Source organism: Garra rufa, chromosome 2, assembly GCF_049309525.1.
Source record: "Garra rufa chromosome 2, GarRuf1.0, whole genome shotgun sequence".
NCBI lineage: Eukaryota > Metazoa > Chordata > Actinopteri > Cypriniformes > Cyprinidae > Garra > Garra rufa.
Window position 1 is genome coordinate 67,507,491 of NC_133362.1, and position 7,674 is coordinate 67,515,164.

General features: G+C 35.0%; 1 long non-coding RNA gene across 2 annotated transcripts; it reads left to right on the forward strand.

The window, feature by feature from the left end:
- The first annotated feature begins 1,200 nt into the window (after positions 1-1,200).
- On the forward strand, positions 1,201-4,662 carry LOC141325702 (uncharacterized). 2 transcript variants are annotated; one of them, XR_012353816.1, is made up of 5 exons: positions 1,201-1,471; positions 2,066-2,123; positions 2,953-3,109; positions 3,460-3,563; positions 3,946-4,662. It is a non-coding gene; the product is annotated as an uncharacterized lncRNA (long non-coding RNA). The 2 variants fall into 2 exon arrangements; XR_012353817.1 differs by lacking the exon at positions 3,946-4,662 and adding an exon at positions 3,772-3,839.
- The last annotated feature ends 3,012 nt before the right edge of the window (positions 4,663-7,674 follow it).

Genomic DNA, 7,674 nt, shown 5'->3' on the forward strand with positions numbered 1-7,674 from the left:
TTAATTTCTTAATTCATGGTTTCATAACAACGCTGGGGCACATATTAGTCAACTAATGCTTTTCCGTCTAACTGCTTGTACCCACGCCATGCAACGCCGTTTTGTTAACTCGGACACTTGGGATCCACGGTGATTGTCCAAGCTGGAAAGCTGGAAAATCAAACATTTGACAGTCGGCGTACATGCTGGTAATCGGTGCGATTGTGGCAATTAACAACACAACAATATTTCACCAAAAATTATTATTTATGCAGAATAAAGTAGACTAAAACTTCACGATCACAATCAAACACAGTGTTCACCGCAGCTCCGTTACCTAAATTCCCAACATGCATTGCGTTGCTGACGTCACGTTCCCAGACTCTATATTTAACTATCCTGTGGTAACGTTAAATGAAACAAAATAAAACATGACAGAGCCTCACCTTGCCGGTTTTACTTTCATTCATAAAATACAATATGCAAATGTAACATGAATCGCCATAACCATTCATAAACATTCAAATTTGTATAATAACAACAACATTTATTGCAACCGCTCCATTTCAGAGCCTTTTAAAAAACTTCAACGGCTCTGCTCCATCATAGATATATATAATGACCTCGACATAACACATCTAGTCATTCTATATATATCTATGTGCTCCATCATTACTTCTAACTGGTGACGCGGTGCGCAATGACAGTTGGGTAGTTTTCCCCGTCCACTTCCTGTGAAGTGAAGTACCGATGTTCCCTTATTCCCTATGCCGTTCGCAGTCATAGATATATATACATAGATACCGCATTGGACCGCTCCAAGCACGTAGATGCGTCCGCCATTTTGGAACGGTCCACTTGACGTCATTCACCATACTGTAGGTTCGCAGACCAACGGCTGTGCAGGACTGTGGCTTTTCGAATTTTCAGTGATTACTATGAGATCTATGGGTGAATGACGTCAAGTAGACCGCAGTGAAATGGCGGATGGCTTACGTATAACGGCCCATAGAAACAGTCGCTAATGAGGCATCTATGTATATATATCTATGTTCGCAGTGCCCTTCGAACTGAACATGTTCGCTCCCTTCGGTTTGGAATCTCACTTAAGATGGCGGAATACCCTGTGAAGTCCACTTCGCAGTCCACTTACGGTCGAATGGAACGCACCTACTGGAGCGAGGGAGTTGTCATGGAAACGGGCTGCAACACAACGGCTGACAAGCTGGAAACTGCGTTTCTCCCTGTTGTTTGTATTGCTTTCGGTAAGTTTAGTACCTAAAATCACACAAATATTACATATAGCTGTTCCTGACACTAATTTTATGTGTTTATTTTTTGTAACTTCTGCTGACATGTTTTAATGAGTGCGCAAACGATCGAGTCCCATTCAAACACTACAGCGGAGGGAGTTGTCATGGAAACGGGGCGACAACACAGCAACTGACAAGCAAGAAACTCGGGTCTCTCGCTGTTGTTTTCACTATTTTCGGTAAGGTCAGTTCCTAAAATCATACAAATATTACATATAGCTGTCTCTGACACTTCTCTTGCTTGTATTTGACTCGCTTCTGTTGACTTTAGTTCATAGAGATGGTTTAGTGTCTTCGAAAAAGTCCGTTAGCATCTTAACTGGTGTAAGAGGAGGTAACTTAACGTTATGCTAACTCCATAAACTGAGCAGTTTATGAGAGTTTCTGATTTTAATCACGTATTTATGTGTAGACAAGAAGTTTTGACAGGTCTGTTGTAGTTTTACTGGTATTTTATCAATGGGTGATTGGAAATAGGCTCAGATAACCTAAACATATACATGGTATCGTTAATCGGTGACGTCACTGACGTAACATAATCTAGTTCAAAAGCAGTTTGATCTCTCATGGTAAACAAATATTGATATTGCGAAGTAAGAAATATAAACAATATCAAAAAAGTAAACCTAGAAGCAAATTATTGTATGTTAAGAATTTATTTTCAGTATATTCTTTATCTTTTCTACATATCACATGTGCTAAATATTGTTGGCTCTGTGACAAATTGCTTCTTATGTTCTTATTTTTTTCCATGATGATGGCCTGCACCCCAGAGTTGGAGCAAACCTCCTGTCAGACAACAACTCTAAGGCACAGTAAACCATATGGCTAGTAAGTTAACCTCAAACAAACACTAATGTTCAAATTTCAGTAAGATAGATATATATATATATATATATATATTTTTTTTTTTAGTTTTCTATATAAGTTCCTTTTGTGTACCAAGACTGGATTTATTTAAAAATTCAAGATTAAAAAACAGCAAAAACGGTGATATTGTAAAGTATTATTACCATTTTAAAGTTGTTTACTTTGTGAATATATTGTAAAATGTAATTTATTTCTGTGAACAAAGCAGAATTTTCAGCATTATTACTCCAGTCTTCAGTGTCATGATCCTTCAGAAATTATGCTGATTTGATGCTTAACATACATTTTTGATTATTATCAATGTTGAAAACTGTTGTGTTGCTATTTTTTCTTTCAGGATTCCTTGATTGAACAGAAAATTCAAAAGAACAGCATTTATTTGAAACAAATCTTTACACTCACTTTGATCAATTTAATACATCTTTGCTGAATAACAAAATTAATTTCTTTAAAAAATCATGATAAAAATAAATTTCACAACATTAAGAAGGTTCACACAAAAAATATAAATCAGCACAGCTGTTTTTTTGTGTGCAAAATCAGCATATTAAAATGATTTCTGAATGATCATGTGACACTGAAGACTGTAATGATGCTAAAAATTACAGCTTTGATCACAGCAATCAATTACATTTTTACATATATTAACACAAAAAAACATCTTGTGACCTTGCACTTTAGTTGTATGTTATGAAATGAATAATCGTTTGTCTGAAATAATATGAACAGCAGTTATACTAATCTTTCTCTTTTTGCTTTCCTGTTTCAATCTCGGGATGCCCATCCCAAGGTTGCTAGAGATTACACCAGTTCCAGTTTGGATCCAGCTTCACTTGTGAAGACTTCAGAAGATGCCAGCAGGCCCAGCACTTACAAAGACTTGAGATGATGTCAACTATACAAACCTGACAAATATTATCCTTATATTGTAATCATTGCCCAAAAAGGTAAGTTTGCAGATTTTCAACGTTGTATTGTTACAGTGTGGGTAATATATGTAAATGAACAATGTTTTGCATATTTGTAATTTTTTATATACTACTACTATTAAATTATTTAGCAGTTTGGACATCTTTTACTACATTTACTAAACAGCAGTTTGGGACAGAGTATGTATTTTTGATGCAGATGTAAATGACTGTAAATGAACCTAAAAAGGTGTTATATGCCTTTGTCATAAGCTCTAAAAATATTGTTAAGCAAAGGTATTAATGAGATCTTTTAAAAAGTAATATAGTGACTTTATTAAATTACACACTATGACAATACAGTTACTGTGTTGTTGATCTACTTTTAGGGAGGAACTTGTCAAGAAATCTACTTCACAGCACGTCAGTGGAAGGCTTTCCTATGTAACAAACATGGACTCAAGATTTCCACTGTTGTATTTATCCATATCAGGTTTGTAAATGCATGGGGGTTTTATATTTTGCATCATTAGTCTTTTATGAAAACACATGAAAAAAAAAAAAAAACATAACAAGGTCACTGGACTTCTCACAAAACACCAGTATTATGCCACAAATATTTTCTAATTAGTTAAACTAAAATTAAGCTTACATTGATAATTTGTAATACCAGATACAAAATGTGATACTTTATAATGCAGGGTACCCAGTCCAGTTCCTGGAAATCTACCTTCCTGCAAAGTTGAGAATTACAGACGGTTGTGTTGGATCAGGTTTAGATCACAATTCTACAAGTAGGTGGATCTCCAGGAATGGGCAGTCCTGTTATATCAGTTATGTATGATGGATTTTGAACTGTAACATTTTTATTGCAGATTTTCTGGGATTCCAGTTGAATACATCAGTACACCAGATGTTGGCCTGGACAGATGTACCTACAGTACACCACACTGACCTCTCTGCTTTTGCATATATGCTGACTACTAACATGTTCTGTGAAGGTATTATTATAGCAAAACTGAACACCTGTGATAGTGGAATTTGTAGTTGTAAAGAATAGTCACGCATGTGTATCAGTAAATTTAAAGCCACAGAGAATACATTTTATAGGAGTTATTTTTTTTTGTACTCTTTCTCACAAACATAACACAACAGTTATACCATTTCAAATTCAGGTGCACAGATCCTAATCTACAATTCACAAATTAAGTACCTTATATGCTCACAGTTAGGCTAGAGTTGCTGCAGTGAATGAAGGGCAAAACACTCACACACTTGAATAAAAATCTCAAGTCATGAACAAAATTTGCACATTTGCATATACAGTTGTAGTCAGAATTATTGGCACCCTTGGTAAATATGAAGCCTGTGAAAATAAAACTGTATTGTTAAAGGGTTACTCCACCCCAAAATGAACTTTTTACTTTTTACTTTTCCCCATGTCATTTCAAACCCATAAATGCTTTGTTTGTCTTCCGAACACAATTTAAGATCACACATCCGTGTGTTGCGGCTGACATGGAACAGCTTACTCTATTAGCGCCCAGTGGATACTCTCCAAAATGCCGCTACGGTGGCTAAAGTCACTATTTTTCTTTTCTTTGTGTACAAAAAGTTTTCTCGTAGCTTTGTAAAATTATGGTTGAACCTCTGATGGCAGATTGACTATTTTGACGACATCTTTCATACTTTTCTGGGCCTTGACAGTGTTATCTACTTGGCAGTCAAAGGGACAGCCACAAAGCCCCCGGTTTTCATCCAAAATGGGGGTAATGACAAAATTTTCATTTTAGGGTGGAGTAAGCCTTTCATCTTTTTTGATAAGTACTTTTTTTTTACAGGCTTCTTTGATCATATTTACTGAGGGTGCTAAAAATTGTGACCACGACTGTAAATGAGAACTGGTATCTCACATGACAAATCAGTATGTGACATCCCACTCACACACTTGCGCTCTCTCCGTTGATAAATACAACATGTGGCCTTTGACCCACTTCTGCTAGCACAGTACACTCAGCAAGTTTTTCTTTATTTATTTTTTTAATAAATTGGAGCGAATAGCAATAGGTAAGTGCTAGATTCTATGCTAAATTCTAATAAAGTCTGTAAATATGTAAAGTTCTAATAAATACACATTTGAAAAAATGAAATATAGTCCTGCATAAATCTGGTATAACGGAGCGTGTGAATTTTTTTCATTTGTGGAACAGGATTTTTGCTCCTGCAAAAAAAAAAATATATATTTTGAGAAGGTTTTGTTGTGTTTGTGAAAGAAACAAAAAATACAAGTTTGCAACTCCTAAAACATACTTATATATTCTCTACAAATACAAATTCCACTGTCACAGCCAGGTGCTCAGTTTTGCTAATAATAATACCACATACAATAGATGTATGGTATGCAAATATAACAAAGGGACATAAACAACTAAACAATATCTAGGGATGCAAATTATCATAATTATACATCTAAAAGAAAAGCATGTAAAACTTAAGGGAGTGAAAATGGTAAATGAGCTCATGAGTGTTCTACTGCTGCCATTGAAAGTGGTAATTTCAGGTCATTTTCATTCATTTCATTTACTCAAGCATTTGTTTTCCACCAAGTGACAGAAACACATAGCATATTTTACTTATTATTTCCATTAATAATGATTAGAAATGTACATTTTAAATAAAATGCTGCCGTTTTATATGAATACTGTATATACACATGATAATATTTTTAGGCAAATGCTAAAAAAATCCTCTAAAAATGTGTATATGGAGTGATATTACATAAAACGGCAATTAGAAATTAACTTTGTCTATGCCTTATATTGTGGGTTATGTCTGGATCACCCTTTTCAAACCTGACCTGATTAGTTCACACCCCTGATATCACAAGGAACCTAAATTTTAATTGCAAAAGAAAATCGATTTATCTGCTATGTACCTCTGTCTTCTGTTTTCAAGGGTCGGAAATCTTTATAAATCATCTTTTCACCAATATGTCTTTATTTTGTGGAACACAAAAGGAGAGAGTGGCATAGTCTCAGTAATTAGAATGATAGCAATGATAGTGAATAGTGACTGTGGCTGTCTGCCTTACATCTCCTTTTGTGCCCCACTAAACAAAAACATTTGACATTTTTTTATTCTGAAGTGAATAAAGCTTTTAATTTGTAACTTCTTTATTAGCCTGTAAATTACTTTCTTTGTGTTTACTTCCAGTAATTTGATTTCTTTGTGTGTATTTGAGTGTCAAACATGTATTTGTGAATTTTGTGTAAATAATAAATAAATTATGACTGAATTTGATGTGTGTTCAATAAATTATTGCATATACAGGCTAATTTATCTATTAAAATGTATGTAAGAAACAAGCAGAAAATATTTATTGTGTAACATCGTTTTACCCCCCTGAAATCAACATCGTTTCAACGTTAGGTAAGCCAACCAATTAGATCGATTTTATGTCGAATATGTGTTGATTCTATAACGTCGTTTCAACCAACTGAAAATCAACGTCGATTCAACGTTGGGTAAGTGAACCAATTGCGTCGATTTTACGTTAGTTTTGAATGGCGTGCCTGACGTCGATTCAACATTACCCCGATGAGCAAAACTGATATTGGATCGACGTCGGAGATCAACGTCGTTTCGATGTCACGGGAGACGTCGATTCTACGTTGATTCTATGTCAGTTTGCTATCTGGGTTGTCATGTCTTCATTACAGTAAAACATCATTAATGTAACTTTAAGGTAAAAAAATTACTTCAGAAACTACATTTTCCTGTCAGAAATACTCCTTTCAGAACAAATCCTGTCATAATATAGTTTACTGAAATCATTAATGTAACTTAAATTAAGGTAAATTACTTCAGAAACTACATTTTCCTGTCAGAAATACTCCTTTCAGAACAAATCCTGTCATAATATAGTTTACTGAAATCATTAATGTAACTTAAATTAAGGTAAATTACTTCAGAAACTACATTTTCCTGTGTAGAAAATACTTTTTGTTAATGCTTTTAAATTTGTGTTTTGGTTGTTCTGTGCTTATGAGAAGACAGAATGTTCTGTGCATATGAAAAGACAAAGTGTACACTATGTAACAGAATCTGTTTAGTAAAATGTGTGTGTGTAGTTGCGAACTCTCTACATTTATGTCATTTCTGAGAAACCTTTGTTTACAGGCACGTAGGAGAGAAGAAGCCCTGCAAAAGTAGTAGCAATTTGAAGGTCACTTTAGACTAGACTTTTGGTCACTCTAAGAAGAAGAATGGGATGGGGCTGTTTTTCTTCTCTGTGCAGGAACGGGTTGGCGATAACAGGCCCTGATTGGAGGAGGATGGTTAAACGATATCAGGAGGAGAGGCCTGCAGAATCAAGAATATAAATGCATATTTTAGTTTTGTGAGACATTCCTGGACTGCCCAGAATGTCAGATTTGATATTGGCTGTTCTGGAATCCTGAGCTCAGCACTCTTTGACTTTACTATCAAATTGGCTTTAAACTTTGACGCGGACTCGAACTGTTTTATTTAAAGGGCGGATAAACGGACTGGGGGGAAGTAGGTATTCTTAGAATACCGGTAAATTCCAACAAATGGAGGGGGCA